Below are 16,769 nucleotides of genomic sequence, written 5' to 3' on the forward strand. Positions count from 1 at the left end.
TTTGAGGATAGCCTAATCATGTTGGGCTAAACCTCTTAGCTAGGGCTAAGAGGTGAAGCTTATAGCATGATGGGAGAACTTTTTGCTTGTGCTTTTTGTTTAGACTGAACTGCTGTTGATTTTAGTTTAATTAAGGGAATATTTTTTTAGTTTTTAATGGTCTGTTATGACTAAAATTATAATGGGTCTGCGATAGCTTTGAGCATGTTCCTTTCCTTTTTATGTTTATGATGTCAGGAAGCCTTGCTGTTCACCATGGTCTCCTGGGGCATGGCCGGATGATGGTACCCTTCCTAACCTTCATATCATGATGATTGATTTTTAATTAGTTTAATTCTGTTATTTACTTTGTCTCCTGGGCATGGTTTGGTGATAGAATCCATTCTAATTCATATACCTTTCATCTCTTGAAAACTAGATCAAAGGAAGTTCAGTCTTGATTTTTATGGTAACACCCTTCAACTAGATGAAGATAGACTCTAAGTCCAGTTGAGTTTTTGATGCGCGCATAAGATCTCCCTGATCTCTACAAGTGGATTCTCTGAATCCCTAGTTTCCTACCTTTGAATTCTAAATTTTAGATAAATATTTCGACATTATTCCTTAAATTTAATCGATATAGATTTCATCTTAGTCTAGTTCTACTTCTACTTAGTCTCAGATTACGTACAAGTTTTAGTCCCTTGGGATTCGACCTCGGTCTCACCGAGTTTATTACTACATCACAACCCTATACTTGGGGAGTGAACAAGTTTTTGGCGCCGTTGCCGGGGATTAACGGTTATGTTTTTCTAAGATTAACTAGTTTTAGGATTAGTTTAAGATTAGGATTTTCTAATTTTACGTTAGAATTTTTTTCTATTTTTAGAAACTATTTTGTTTTTCTGTTTTGTAAGATCTCGATATAAACTTTGGTAAACCCTTTCTAATTTCTCTACTTTTTCTATTTTTAGAATTAGGATTTTAGTTTTAGAAACTAACTTTCTATTTTATTTTATTTTTTTTTTGAAGTTTTCTATTTCTAGGCTTTCATTTATTTTAGAAAGTTTTTCCCTTTTTAGAAACTAATCCAACTTTCTCATTTTGTAGGATTCTGAGATAGGTTTCTAAATTGGTAATTTCTTTCTTAATTTCTTCCTTGCTATTTCTATATTAGGATTTGTTTTCTTTTTTAGCAAGTTTCTAATTCTAACTCTTTTAGAATCTAACTTTGTTTCCTAATTTATTTTTAAAAATTCTCTACTTGTAGACTTTTTGTTTAGAAACTAACCTTCCTATTTTGTAGGCTTTTAAGATAGAAATTTCTAATTCGGTAAGCTCTTTCTCTACTTTCTATTTTTCAGATCTCTTTTAGTAACTTACTTTCTAGTTTAGGACTTTCCTAATTTATTTTAGAAATTTTTACTTTCTTTTAGGAATTTCTTCTTTTAGAAACTGGTTTACTTCTATCTTTCTTTTTAAGGATTTTCTAATCTTAGACATTCTCTTTAGAAACTAACTTGTTTTGTTTTCTTTTGCAGGTTTTTAACTTAGGGACTCCAATTTGGTAATTTCTTTTTAACCCTCTCTTTCTTTCTGGATTTTCTTTTCCTTTCTTAGGATTATGTTTCGAATTTGATTGAGGGCTGCGAGTGTTTCATGCCCAAGTGGGCCCGTAACAACACTCGATGTCTCTTGACCGAAGGAGGATTGCTTGAGGGGTTAACTATCCATCGTAGGACTAAACACCACTCGAAATCCCCTGAGTTAATTGAAGTGATGGCTGAAAACCAACCCCCTCTATCCCAACCAAGGGTGGAGGACATTCAGGATGAGAATGAGGTGCATCAAGCACCCTCGTCTCGTACTTTTGGGTTTCTCACAAGTACACATGAAATAAAATTAAAAGATTGGCAAAGAACAAAAATCATTTTAGTACACCAAAACCATAGAGCTCACCTTTTTTAGCTTCTTATTCAAGGCCGAAATAGAGCGCCTACAAGAAAAATAGAGGGTCCTATCACTTATTGGGTGGATCCCATGTCTTCCAGAACCAATGACAAGTCTTAAAACTATAATGGACTACCAATCCAAAACACCATCTGAGTCAACAATCAACTCACCCATTACCAGGAAAAAATGTTTGCATTAGGTACAAGAGCCGATATAACCATGGAAATCTTTCTGCTGCAGGGTTGTGTGATGTTCTAACAGCTGCACTACATGAGTTCTGGGAAAACAGAAAAAAATCCATGAATCATCCCTGCTATCAAAAGACCCAACTCTTAAATCTCTTTGCAAGCCAGCTATGTACTTATGATTACATTGAGTGTGATTATAACGCCTTGGAATTTGGGGGCCATGTATACACTCGGCTCCCGAGTTCCCGGGGTCACTTATAACCGATTTTTATTAGTTTGCGTTTAATCGGGTTTAATTGCGCGGCCTTTTTCCTGCAAAAGAAGAGGACGGTCCCTCCATCCTGTTTCGGGCCCCTAACTGTGAACGGGTCCGTGTGACCCGCTCCTCATCCTATTCCGCCTGTATGGACATCTCAACGAGCTCTGCATAGGTTCGGATGTTTGCATAGCACATCTTCCAGTAGATGCCGCTCCTCAACCCCACTGTGAATCACCTCATCTTAATCGCCTCGTTGGCGATCATCTTAGAAGCGTAGCGTGACAATTTTGTGAATCAATTTTCGTATTGCGCTACGGTCATTCCCCCTTGTTGGAGGCGGAGGAATTCATTTTTCCTCTTATGCTGGTACGTCTGAGGGAGATACTTCTCATTGAAGCGACCTTCAAACTCCTCCCACGTCCACATGTGGTTCTCAGGGATGGAGCGGAGGATGCTCTCCTACCATAGGTCGGCCTCTTTCTTAAAGAGGTATGAGAGGAGCTCAACGTTCTCCGCTTCAGAGTAGTGGAGAGGCCGCAATAGCTTAGAGACTCGATTGAGCCAATATTCCGCTTCATCGGGGCGGTGGGTGTTGGCAAAAATAGGCGGCCTATACCATTGGAACCGCTCAAATAGGTTGCTTACATTGTTGGCGGCCGCGGCCAAGCTCGGTTGCACCGGTTGCGGCATATCCATGTTATGGGCCATGGCTCCCATCATAGTAGCCATCATTTGTTGTTGTTGTTGCATATTAGTAGCCATCATTTGTTGTTATTGTTACATGAGAAGCAACATCTGATCCATTCAATCCATGACCTGTGGCGAGGGATGTGCGGGCGCCACGACTTGCGGTGGCGGGCCATTCGAGGCCGCCTCTTGGGTAGTGCTACCTGTATTTTGGGAACCACTCGCCCCTTGAGGGCCTTGTTGATCGTCGAGGATTTGGTCCCCCTCGACCAAACCGCCATGAGGGAGGCGGACATATCGACCATCTTCTCGCGGAGGCATTTCTTGGAAGAACGTTCTCGAGTAGGTTAGGTACTAGAATATTGCTCATACCCAAGTTATGCATACATATACAAGATCCATGTATATTCTAGTTGTGAACATAGGCAACTATGCATACAAGCATTCTCATGGCGACAAGAAATTTTCGAGGCAATCCACACATTCACATTCATTTCAAAATGTCAGAAGTACGACCAATTACATATTACAGCATGGATTACAAGCATTACTAAACATGCCAGACGAAAAGAAAATACCATCTAATTAAGCAAAGGTCCTAACTAATTCTAGTACATGGGATTTAGACCTAAACAACTTAAAGCAAACCACTAGTCATTAGTAAGGTGGTGCCACTACTCGTCTGAATCGGACGAAAGTGGAGGCGTTTCTTCCCCTTTGTTGCAGCAGATCAGGGCCTTTATGGCTCGGTATATCTTCTTATTCCATTTTTCCTGCTTCGCTTGGTTCTCCTTGATCTCTGTTACATCGACCTTGAGTGCATCTAAGCACTCGCATATATCTGGAATGGTAAGTGGCTCCCTGCCAACTTCTTCAATTTCCTCAGCTCGTTCGGCCCCCTCATCTTCATCCTCATTCTCGTCTTCCTCTTCTTCTTCATTAGGCTCTCCGTATTACTCGATGTGGGCTTGTTGCTGCTTGGGACCTATCCCTCAGGCTGTTCAGCATTTCATCACCCAGTAGCTGTGTCAGTACAGGGTTCCCGTCTGATCCGCGTACTCCGTATTGTTTGGCCAACTGACAGACCAGGCGGCCGAACGGAAGGCATACACTCTTCCTTGTAGCTCGTGCGACCCACACAATCTAGTAAAGTACCACACTGGGGAGGCATGTATCTGCTCCCCGCCCCACCTGATATAAAAACTGCACCATATAGCGGGAGTACTTGGTGCAGTTAATCAGTCTCAGGTACATGTTGTGGGTGCAGATGCGGTGAAGTACTCGGTACTCTGGAGTCAAGTTGGCCACGCTTAGACCTTGCCCTCGCTCCGCTCGCTTCCACTAGCCTACCCGACCACACAGAAAGCGGGTCCGCACATCGTGGGCTTGGCTCGTATCTAAATTTCCCTCATCAATTTGTACTTCACCCTGAGGTACTTCGAGTACGTCGGCAATATCCGCCACCCCGAATGGGATTCTCTCGCTCCCCACTACCAGATCAAAGCCCAGGGGCTTGAATTGAGGGTTTCTGATCCGCACATAGAATGCCCTAACTTGTCCTGCATCTGCCTGGTAATTTTCATAGAAGATTGGACCCCATTCCTTATCCATAAGCCAGTCGAGTACGGCCTACTCATCAAACAAATGCTCCTCCACAGAGGCTTCGAAGGTGATGCCGCGTACAAGAAAATTCCCATATCCTCAACGGGTGGTTGGGAGGCGAGCCCCCTTTGGGAATCATTCCGGTGCTTGGATCGAACTTCTGCGACCACCTTCCCCTTTGGATTGGCCTTCTTTCTCGGCTCGGACCTGGCTCGGCGGGTGTCGGTCTTTTCTTCCCCATAAGTGAAAGAATCACTGAGATGGAGAAGAAGGTGGCGATGGTGGCTAGGAATGCCATTTCTTGGACAAGGAATGGATGGTTGTTGAGGATGTGTTGAAAAAAATAAATGGGTCTAGCGTTGGATTTGTGGAAGGGTTTTTTTTTAGATGGGTTTTAAGATGGTGTTGAGGAAATGAGACTTCAAGGAGATGATGGGATTGAGAATGGGATTTGAGAGTGGGATTGGGAATGGGGAAGAGGGATTGAAGATGAGAGGAAGGGAATGGGTTAGGGAGATAGAAGGAGGTGAGGAAGAAGAAGATGGGTTGAAGGAGATCTAGGATGGGAGAGTGAGAGAGGAGGGAAATGGATGTTTGGGTTTTAGAGAGGGTTTAGAAGGGATGGGAGGTAGTGGAAATAGGGAAAATGGGTTCTAAACATCCCTAAATAGCAGCAAAATGGGCCCCACACGTGTGTGTATTGAAGGGGAGGGAGAAAAAAAAACCCCACTTTGGACGCCGGCGTCGGCGACACCGGTCGGGCGCTACGGCGGTGGAGCTGGGCGCTAATGGCGCCAGCCCTCTAGACGTCGAGTGCTAGCTGCACCAAGGCTGGGTGCTGCAGCGTCGGCCTGGACCGTGGGCGTTGGCGGCGCCAAGACTCTGTGGCGTGGCCTTGCAATGGCCATATCTCCCAAATCGGAATGAGTTACTTGACACGCCATAAATGAAATTGGGGTAGAAGAAGCTGTTATACACAATGGTCCTATCTATTTCATGTGTTTCCTCCTAGTAAGGGGTCAAAATCTAATTTTTCTATAGTCTCACTACTTCCGATAAATTTTCACTCACCTATCCCCGAACGAGTCGGAACTATTAATTTCAGCCTGGTATTAGCTCATTTGGACTTGAACGATGGCTTCAGTCACCCAATCATTCAGTTCGAGTTCGTTTCTATCATCGAGCTAAGGTATTGTAAGCCTCCCGGACCTCCTTCCTAGTGTCATTGCTTCCTTTCCCTACCCAATCCTAACACCATGGAAGTCCTACCCTCCATCTACAATTTTTAGCTCAAGGCCTGGGATGGTTCCTAACATTCTAGTCTCTATCGCGTTTCCTCTTAAGTCAGCAGACGCTTAGTGGGTTCACGACCCATGGCCCAAGGGATTCCAAACTCGCTTTGATACTAACTTGTAACGCCCTGGAATTTGGGGGTCATGCATACACTCGGCTCCCGAGTTCCTGGGGTCACTTATAACCGATTTTTATTAGTTTGCGTTTAATCGGGTTAAATTGTGCAGCCTGAAATTTTCTAAACATGAAGCACAGCCACATAAGTCTACTGAAATGAGAGAGATCAAGCATATATATGCGGGTCCAAAATATAAATGGATCGCACCAGGCATCGCCCAACAAAATCACAAAAGAATGTTATGTCCAAAAAAATATAAGACTGAGTCCACAACTCAGCGATCTAAATTCCACCCTCAAGCCGATGGAGAGCCACCCATCAACTGAAAGTAGGACAGCTTGTCCGCCTCGACTAAGCTCACATCGATAGGCTCCTCGTACTCCTCGTCACCTGTAGCTACAGTGGAGTCTGGTTGGTGTTTTAAAACACCATCCCAGAGTGGGAGTGAGTGATCTGCTCAGTGGGTGCTATTAGTCTTAAGTTGTAATAAGCATTAGTTATAACATGAATTTAATGAAAAATATTCATTCATAAACAACTAACTACTCTTATTAATGCGTGTGCATGATGGATGATATAATGCATGCCCTCACCACAACACTCCCTCGAACAACTCCATCTAACGATCGCATATAAACAACACTCCCTCAGAGCAACCTCGACTGCCAAGTGGCCACTCTAGCTAGTGCGATGTAATACGATAGTGTTAGCCGAGTTCTTAGTTAAGTTCATTTATCCAGCAAGTTAAGGATTCTGCTACACCCCACATATCAAATGCCCTGAACTAGTTGCGAGGCTGAAACCCCCAATGTGTGAGACCGAGGCCCCATGTTCCTTAATCCCGTCGGGTTTCCCTTCCTCGACTTCAAGCACATGGGGAGTGTCGATAGAAAGGGATTGCTCGCGGTCACTATGGGGGGCCGCGGCACCCCAGCGTAGGCTGACAGCTCGGACACAGCGTCCCATTCCACCATGCCCAGCTCACGAGGCAGTGGACCAGTTTTTAATTTGATTATCGATGGGCTACAACGGTTGTAGGGTATTCCAAGTTTCATACATATGTGAGCATATAGGGTTAACGAACAAGGTTGGTCAGTAAGTAGGATGGACCCATGAGTCAGGCAAGCATGTGACGAACGACATCAAGCACAAGAGGCCCATGTAGTCGAACTACTACCATCCACGGGCATCTGCCTAAATTCATAGGTTTAGCCTCAGGGTAGCCCTACTAACGAAACTACCGTCTCTCCTCGTGTTTCCTGACCAACCCAAAAGTTTGAGAACGATTCATAACATACCAACCATAAAAGTGATTAACTAGCATAACAGTATCATGTTCATATACATCTCAACATATGGTTCAAATACTCCTAACAAGCAAGCTACAACATCATGAACAAGGTGCATGCGAGTGGTGTGGATTAGGGAGGAAGTTAAGCACTTCCTACACCTCACGAGGTCAAATACACAAGAGTAATAAATCATACATACTAGGAAGTAACATATATGAGAGGAATCAAACAAACATGAGCATGTAATCATTCATATACCAAATCATGTGAGAGGTAAAATCAACATCAATGAGAACTAAACATGCAAATCCATACAATTCCAATAATATACCATTCTTAGGTTTTCTCTAGATTCTTCAATACAACATCCCAAACAAACAAAATCATTAAACTCCTATAGTTGGTGCTAGGCCACCTAAGGATAATAGTCCGCACCTTTGGATCGTTGTAGGCTTGGGAAAATAACCTAGGAGCGTGGATTTTGGGTCGAACGGTCGAAATCCCTAAAGCATACATTCGTATGTTAGAATATCATGTAAATCCCTTCTCATCGCAAGGGTTTCAAGAAAAGGGGTGATGGATCTCACCTAGACGATCAACGGAATGAGTGGACAGTCACGGAGGAGGGTTTCTCCTCGGAGAATGGGTAGGGAGTTGTAAGGTTTGATTTCCTTGGGCCCCACCTCAATCTAAAGTCCACCTTGCTCTTCTTCCCTCACTCTATCTTCTCTCTTTACTCCTTGGTGGTTGTGGTAAAGGAGGGAGTTATGAGAGAGCTAGGGCTTTATTTCCTAAACTTGGGCCCTTTGGCCTTAAGTTTCCTTAAATGCCCACAATGGCCCTCTAGGAATTCATATTGGCTTAGGGGTGGCCCTAACACCCCCTTGGCCACCAAGGTTAGTGTGTAGGTGTCTCATGGCCCGATGAGGGGTTATGCAAAGTTTGAAAAATAACGAATGAATGAATATGGGGTTTGATCATACGGTTCCGATCTTTAAATGGCCCTGTGGGGTCCATTCCAGCTGTTGGGGCAGTTCTGATGGCCCTCTGGCCATGAAACTTACAGGATAAGTGCTCCATGGGCTGATGAAGGGCCATGCAAAATTTGAGAACGATCAGATATGGGGTTTGGTCGCACGGGTCCGATTTGCGATCAACAGTCACCATTTCACGATCGGGTTCCAGAATTTGTGAAAGGGCGTAGAAAAATACATTAGACCTTCACTGTAAATTTTGAAGAAATTCGACGGCTGAAAAGCCCGGTGTCTCAGTTTTATTTACAAGTACCAGATTCCAATTCTGGCATTGGTGGGGTGCATTTGGCAGGTGCCAGATTCCACTTTTGGGTGTCCACTAGGTCCGTGGTCCACGATGGCCCACAAGCCCAGTGAGATCTATGCTTCCCTAAATTTTTATAATTTTCTAACCTTCCCTCGTCGCGGTATAGCCCGCACGGGCAGTTGCAAAGTGTAAACGGCCATTTGGCTTGGCGGCCCACACTAGGCCCTATCATGATCCGTCTGGTCTATTCAATTGGGCTAATCTTGGATTAATTTATTTGTGGTACCTCACCACGAGTGGCTTAAACGAACGGTCATGTGGCAAATCCTACGTGGATGCCCCAGGATACTGTTCTGGTTTGACGAGACGTTACAGTGATAGATCAGAACAACGATGATATGTAGTAGATCACAAAATTATGTTTTCATGAAAGTTACCTTATAAACAGGCCCAAATCCAGTCTTTTCTAAGCTTATTTGCATCCTAAAAATTATCTGCAGCAGCAGAGACATTTTTCAAAGCAGCGGAAGCACATGAGTCACCACACTTATCAGTTCCTCATGACAAGGATCTTTTGCTGCAACTGTGGTCTGCAAAGCAAGGTTCGGGTGATGGCTCATGAAGTCAAAAGACCACAAGTCCAACTGCTTCATAAGACCACATATGCACGCTTAAATCAATAAAAAGATGCCCCACAACTGACCTTGTGCACACCGTAGAGCCTCTTTCCTTCTACCAGAAACGAGAAGGTTTTGTACCTCAACAGTGGGTACCTGAAACAAATGGGATGCACATGAATATCTGAAATTGATATCTGTAGATATGAAAGAACCTCAAATACAAGTATGCATAATGTTGATTGTAAAGCAGCTCTAGAAAAAAAAATATTAGAGAGAAATTTTGGCCAATACAATTTCACTAAGAAATAAACAATACAATATGATCTGCTGAATTACCAACATTTCGTTTCATCCAACATTTAGTACAAGTGGTGGTCCATCATTCAGTATCCAAATTGATCATTTGGTTAGCAATCCTATGGATGGGTGACACCATGTGGATGAAGAATCCAAGCCATTTGATTGGTCAATGCAACTCGAACTCATCAAAGTCACTAAACTCAGCTTGACTCAACAGACATTCTAGGTGAGTCAAGTTTTCAAGTTCTTACATTATGGTCTAGTCATTACCCGGTGATTTGCGACTTTTAAGCTCTCATATTTTCCTCATGAAACCAAGTTCAATATAGGAGCGAACCAATTGAGATATTTTATTTTCAATTTTAATAAAGGCGTTCAATGAATTTTTTTATTTTTATTTTTTTTGAAGACAGAGGGTGTCCCCACCTCTTTTTGAAGTGAGACTAATCCCTGTGGATACACGCAATCACCCACAACCACATGTATCGGGTAAAGCCAAGGAGGGGAATCGAACCCTCACCTGTAGGGAGCAAATTTGACTAGTTACTCGCCCCGATCAAGTAACACATGAGAAAGATATTGGGCATACAAGATTGATCAACAATTTGAGTGAAATTTGATTTAAATATATGAAGTTATTTACTCTTCAATCTGGACTAATTAGAATGTCCAAAAATGGTTAAAGGTTCAATTAGTGGATGTGCCTAATAATTTATTAAAAAATATATTTTTTCATAGATAAATTTCAATTTCTGTTAAAAAATAACATTTTTTTTCAAAATGTATATTTTTTTACTCTAAAGTTTTCTTTGAAAACTTTTAACAAAATATCATTTTTATTATAAAATATTTCAAAAAATAAATTAAAATACAAATTCTGAATTTTTATTTTCAAAATATCTTAAATTTTCACAATTTTTAATTTTTTTCCCAAAAATACCAAAATGCCGATTTTTTTTCTTCAAAAGCATCATGTTGTTTTCAACTTTTTATTTTTAAAAAAAATTTATATATATATTTTTCAAAATCTTAGTGTTTTTATAAATAACTTTTTCTTTTAATTTCGAATTTTGAACATTTTCAATTATTTTTCAAAATCACAAAATTTTTCAACTTAGTTATTTTTCGTTTCAAAATGTTTGTTTTTTGATAAAGTATCGATTTTTTAATATCATTTTATTTTAAAATTTTCAATTCTTTTTCACTTCTCCATTTTTTTAAAAAGCATTTTATTTGAACTTGTCAATTTTTATTGAACTTCACAATTCTTTTTTTATTTTTCAAATTTCAAACTCTCATTTTCTTTTTTAAAATATTTTCATTTTTCAACATTGTGGAAATTTTCACATTTTTTAAAATATTTTTAATTTTCTTTTTTAGGATATTATTTTTTCTCAAAATCAAATGTTTTTTTTTCAAATTTATCAACTTTATTAAATATTGCTTTTTGTTCCCACAAAATAGATTTTTATTAAATAACAATTTTTATTTTTTCAAAATCTATTTTTTTTTCTCAAACATTGTTAAAATTTTTAAACTTCTCAATATTCTTTTTCATGTGATATTACAAATCATTTAAATATTAGTTTTAAATTAAAAAATAAAAATAAAAATTCCACTCATTTGATATAAAAACAAAATAAATTTTCTTTTTGCATTCAATCAATTGTTAAAAAATAATCTTAGATACAAATATGTACAATTAAACCACTGAAATTCTATTAAAAAAACAATTGTTAGACTACAAAAAAACTTAATTTTCTACCATATTATGAAAAAAAAAAAAATGTTAAGGCAAAAGTCCTTTTACGACGGACCATGATCCATCGTAAAAGCAACTGAAAAGCGCGTCATTTGGTATTTTGGGTGGGAATTTGCACCTGTTCATTTTCCATCACCAAATCAAAATTTGCGACGTATTTCGTCCGTCACTAAATTCCGCGACGTTTGGACTAGATCCGAGAAAGACGAGCTTAGCGATGGACTTTTTCCATTAGCGATAGATTAAAGCCGTCGTTAAACCAAGAGATTTTGATACGTCGCAAATTGGCCATTTTGGCGTAGCGTCTGCCCGATCCAAAAGTGAGATGGGCCTCAATGTATGGTCTTTAAAATTTTAGGTATAATTTCTCATTTTTGCATTTGTACAGCCCATCTTAGTTTTCTTATCAGGCAGGTTTTATTTATTTATTTATTATTATTTTTATATGCCGTGAAGATAAGGGTTATTACTTGATTGATAGAATGGATTGTATGTATATATATATATATATAGAGAGAGAGAGAGAGAGAGAGAGAGAGAGAGAGAGAGGAATGCTCACCTACCCACCTTTTTAATTGAGGACATGTGCGCACCTTTGCACACGTGTCATGGGTACATAATTTGAACGGTCAATGTGATACAACACCCCTTGAAACCACACAAGCCCAACTTTCAGCCTAATACAAAACTCTAGTGGGCCATGAAAAAAGGAAATAGTTTCCTCCCTTGATTTTCAATATTTTTCTTGTTTATGGCCCACTAGGGCTTTGGATGAGGATGAAAATTGAGCCCATATAGTCTTGAAGGGTTCCGCATCACATTGACCATTCAAATTCTGTGCCTATGACACGTATGCAAAGGTGCACATGGGTGCTCATGTAAGAAGGTGAGCACATGAGCATTCTTCTCTCTCTCTCTCTCTCTCTCTCTCTCTCTCTCTCTATCTATATATATATATATATATATATATATATATATATATATATATATATATATATATCCCAATTGCGGTATCTTTTGAAAGTGGTTAAAGGCGATACCTCATCACTCTTTTTCAGCTAGGCACATCGCTATAGTTTTTAGGCCGCTATATATGTAAAATAGGTGTTGTAGGTTGGGGTGTACATGAACTGACCTAGCACGGTCAACTCGCTCGACTTGGCTTGAAAAAGCTTGTATCGGCTCAGTTCGAAGTTGAGTTCGATCCAAGTCGAGCTGGTTTTTAGAGCTCGAAAATGAGTTCAAGCTAGCCCCAGCTCGACTTGACTCGGTTCGAACCCAACTCGAATCGATCTTGGATTGAATCAGTTCGATAACTCGATTACTTTGATATTGATGTTGCTCACTAAGCGTTTGATGAAATGACTCAACGAAGTGTCGGTTGGTGGCAAGGAAGGTATGTTTCATCAAACAAATCCCATTTTTTCTTGATTTTGATGTTGCTTACTAGGTGTTTGATGAAATACCTATAAAACTGATGCTGGTGTTTTACATTCAGTGAGAATTTGAGGTGCAGTTCATGTGTTTGTGAAAATGTTGCATAAGCAAACTCGGCTCGATCTTGGCTTGAACTCGGCTGGAACTGGCCCAAGCTACTTACTAAACTGAGCCGAGCTGACCAGTCAGGCTCGAGGACCAAGTTGAGCCGAGTTCGAGCTGAGGTCAGCTAGTGGCTGAGCCGAGTCGAGCTTAGGCCAGTTTGACTTAGTTCGACTCGATGTACACCCCTAGTTGTAGGCATATGGAGGTCAAAAAATATTGTAAAGTAGCACATGTTATAATAGCTTGCCAGTAGACGATCAGTTCTCTATATTTTTATTTTTATTTTTGAGGGGGTTCTAGGTCCATATTTTTCAGCAGAGTTAGCTATTGAGAATTCAAATATTAACAGATTTAGACCTTTTATCTATTGGGACCCACCTCTAACACTGTAATAGGGAGTGTGTATGACATATATAATACATGTGGAGAAAATAGAGAAGATTAGAGAGACAGAGTAAAAGGGTGCAGCTACATACTACTCACAAAAAAGAAGGTCGCCGCATATGACCTTTTGCACCTTTTCGTGCTCAATAGCTCACTTGAGTTCAATCTTTTTGGCTAACATCCTAACATGGTCCACATCAACAAACTTACAGAGTAGATCCCGATGGACCCCACAAGCCTTTGTTGCACAGGTTCCCAACCTACTATGGTAAGTGTGCGCTTCATGCAAAGTGGAATGAGCTTGATAGAAGGACCAGAGACAATCCTTTTACATTTAAAATTACAAGGCTACCTTATGCGGGCAAATTGCAAGGGTAAGATTGGCCAAACGCTACCAGCATTATGTATATATACTCGAAATGGCCACACCACTTAAGTCTCTCCAAAAATAAGAAATTATTAATTGTTAAACCAACGGTCCAGGTTCAATGGGCAAAAATACTTCAATTAATGTCTAAGGTCACAAGATCTTTCGAAGATAGCCAGAAAGGCGTGATAGGTGAGGTCTGTATCTCACCTACCTTGTTGACTTCATGACGATTAACTTGGATATAAGTGGTTTTAGGATTGGATAGTTCCTCTATTTTTTATGTTTTTATTTTAAATTCTTATTGGATGCCAAAATGTAAACAATCTATTATCTAAATGCAACAACCAAATGCTTATAAATAAAAGAATATGATCATTAAATCAATTTGAACTTTGGATGATGACCTGTCTAAAATATATCTCATGAGTTGGATGATTTAATTGATTTAATCTAGGCCACATGTACCTATGTCCAAGTCTCAAGAATCACACTATGCCAGAGTATTAAAGAAACCACCTCTTAAAACTTCTCTCCTCCCATCTTTGCAGACCAATTCATTTCTCTCGGCGTGCATTGCAAAAGCTAATTCTTCAAGCAACCAAGAGAAGCTCGCCAAGCCAAGGAATGGGGTCCACCTACAAAGGATCCCTGATATTAAGGGCCGGTTTGGATTGAGGGTGAATTAGGAAAATATAAAGGAAATAAAAATTGTAACATAAGCGGGTTTCAATACATGAGTCAGTTGTAGATGCACCATGTTTCAACACTAAAGTCATAAGTTTGAGTGCCCATGTGGAATGTGTGTAAATAAAATAAAATAAATCATAAAAATATCAGCACTAGAGGAAGTAAATGGCTTGCACTTATTTACCTTATTAAATAAAGGTCCTATAATAGAAATGTCTTTCCTTTATATTTGAAAGCGTTTGGATTACAACCTTAAAAAGGGAAAACTTTTTTTCCTTCAATTTTATCACTTAGAACATTATCTCAGAACAAATTCATTTCCTATTAGTTGACCTTTCAAAGAGAGAGAGAGAGAGTTTTACTTATTAAGGTAGGATAGGTAAAGGAAAATAATTTCCAACAACATCATTGACTTTCGAAGCAAGTACAAATTATATATTGTCATGTAAAGTCAATACTTCCCTGGCTTACCCTTAATCAAAACAGGCCCTAGGAATCCTCATTATGATTATTTTATTTATTTTTATTATTTTACACATACTCACACCCCACACATACCTACACACTCATACCATGGTAGGATTTCACCGCAATGGTTAGTAAGAAAATGATAGCCAACGGTTATACGAGGTGCATGTGTTGCTCTCTCATGTATCAGCAGTTTTTTTTTTTTTTTTTCCATAAAACACAGGCATCCTGAGGACCACCTATGAACGGCCCAGATCATGTAAACATGTGCCACATTGCTGCTCTTACGGGGCTTCTGGAATAAGCATCCCCTTTTTTAAAAAAAAATAGTCAAAGGCATTCAGCTGCGAGAGGCTGGATCTATTATAAAACTATGGAGGTTAAGCTAAATTTAAAAAGCTTGGTGTGAGGCCCACCATGATGTATCCCTGACATCAAGTCCTTCTGTCGCGTGCATCCCCTATTATTCTCGTTAGTGATGGGGAGCATATTCTGAATTAGTAGATGGCATATACAAAATATGGCCCCACACCATTCGGAAGGTTTTTAATGGTGCGAGTCCCCATCCCAACTGTTCCCTGTGGTGTGACCCACTTGTTTTCGATCAGCCTGATTTTTGGGCACCAAGGAGAACACTTAGGAGTGCATATGATGGATTGGATGCCATTTAAATGGGCCCCACAGAAGTTTGGGTTACGCTTAACTTACAAGCTTTGCAGTGGATCTGATCTTGGTCCACAATCTAAGTGTTGCTTACCTTAACAAGGCAGTTTGTGTTGAAAATAGTAGGTAATATTCGAAAAAATAAAAAAATTAAATAATAAAATAAAGTGTGTGTGTGTGTGTGTATAAAACTTGTTTGTTTGAGTTGAAGCGTGATTGGGTGACTCGGCTTTAAACCAAATCTGACTTCCTTGGACCATGTCCCAAGTGAAATAGGAATATTGGACAATTGGCCTCCAAGATACAATGACTCTTACTCAGTCTCAACGGTGTACTCATTATACACGAGCTCAAACTAGTGTGCAGAACTTAATCGAAGTGAGTTGACTTGGCAACGAACTTAACATTGAACTAGAGATAAATTTTAAAGAACGGGAGAGAAATCGTTAGTTATTATTATTATTATTATTTTAAAGAATTCGAAAAAGGAGCATTTCTACATATACACCATAATTAGGTACTTAAAACACTGTTTCAAATAGGTTAGGTTCATTGGGTTGGAACCCAACTAGTGCAACCATCTAAATAGACGTGTCTCTAGTTTAAAATTCGTGCAAAATCAACAAGTGCGAGTATACTCATCAAGTACAAAATAGAACTGTTAGCACGATTATACTCTGGGCCTGTTTGGACAGTGGTATTAAGTTGTATTAAATGGGATTGCATTACTAATCCCACTTTGAAATTAAGAATGGCATGTTTGGAAGGAGTGTGAGATGGGATTGAAATTAATTTTGTAGGCTTTGGAAAATGAGCCTTGTGTTGGAAAGTGTGAGATGGGATTACTATTCCCATGGATGATGAATTTTTGCTTCATCTAGCTTCAATCCAAATGCAATTTGAAAGTAAATCATGGGATTTACTTTTTAATGTATACATTCCAAACATAGTATTAGAAAACATGGGATACACTCAATCCAGGGACAATACCTTACACATGCATTTATTGTAACTTTTATAATTCCATCCACCTTAATCCCACCTAATGCGGCTAGCCAAACAGGCCCTTAGTCCTCACATTGACCAAGACCCGGACCGAACTCGGTGCGCATGTGTGGTCAATGGCATGGATTCATACTTTACGGGACAAAACACTAACTAGTCAAGGAGCATGCCTATAGGATGAGCATAGTTGAAATAAGGGCGTTGAGATGTACAAGTAGCAAGATGAGTGATGATAGAGAAATGAATGCATTTAAGGGAATTTAAAGGTGGCATTGATTGGTAATAAGTGAAGGAAAAGTAGACTTAAATGGTTTTG

General features: G+C 39.8%; 1 long non-coding RNA gene across 1 annotated transcript; it reads right to left on the bottom strand.

The window, feature by feature from the left end:
• Window positions 1-1,853: 1,853 nt before the first annotated feature.
• Window positions 1,854-9,426, bottom strand: LOC131228276 (uncharacterized). Its single transcript, XR_009162792.1, has 4 exons — window positions 9,356-9,426; window positions 9,090-9,146; window positions 2,103-2,209; window positions 1,854-1,975 (listed from the first exon to the last, which is right to left on the bottom strand). It is a non-coding gene; the product is annotated as an uncharacterized LOC131228276 (long non-coding RNA).
• Window positions 9,427-16,769: the final 7,343 nt, after the last annotated feature.

The sequence above is a fragment of the Magnolia sinica genome, chromosome 2 (assembly GCF_029962835.1).
Source record: "Magnolia sinica isolate HGM2019 chromosome 2, MsV1, whole genome shotgun sequence".
Classification (NCBI taxonomy): Eukaryota; Viridiplantae; Streptophyta; class Magnoliopsida; order Magnoliales; family Magnoliaceae; genus Magnolia; species Magnolia sinica.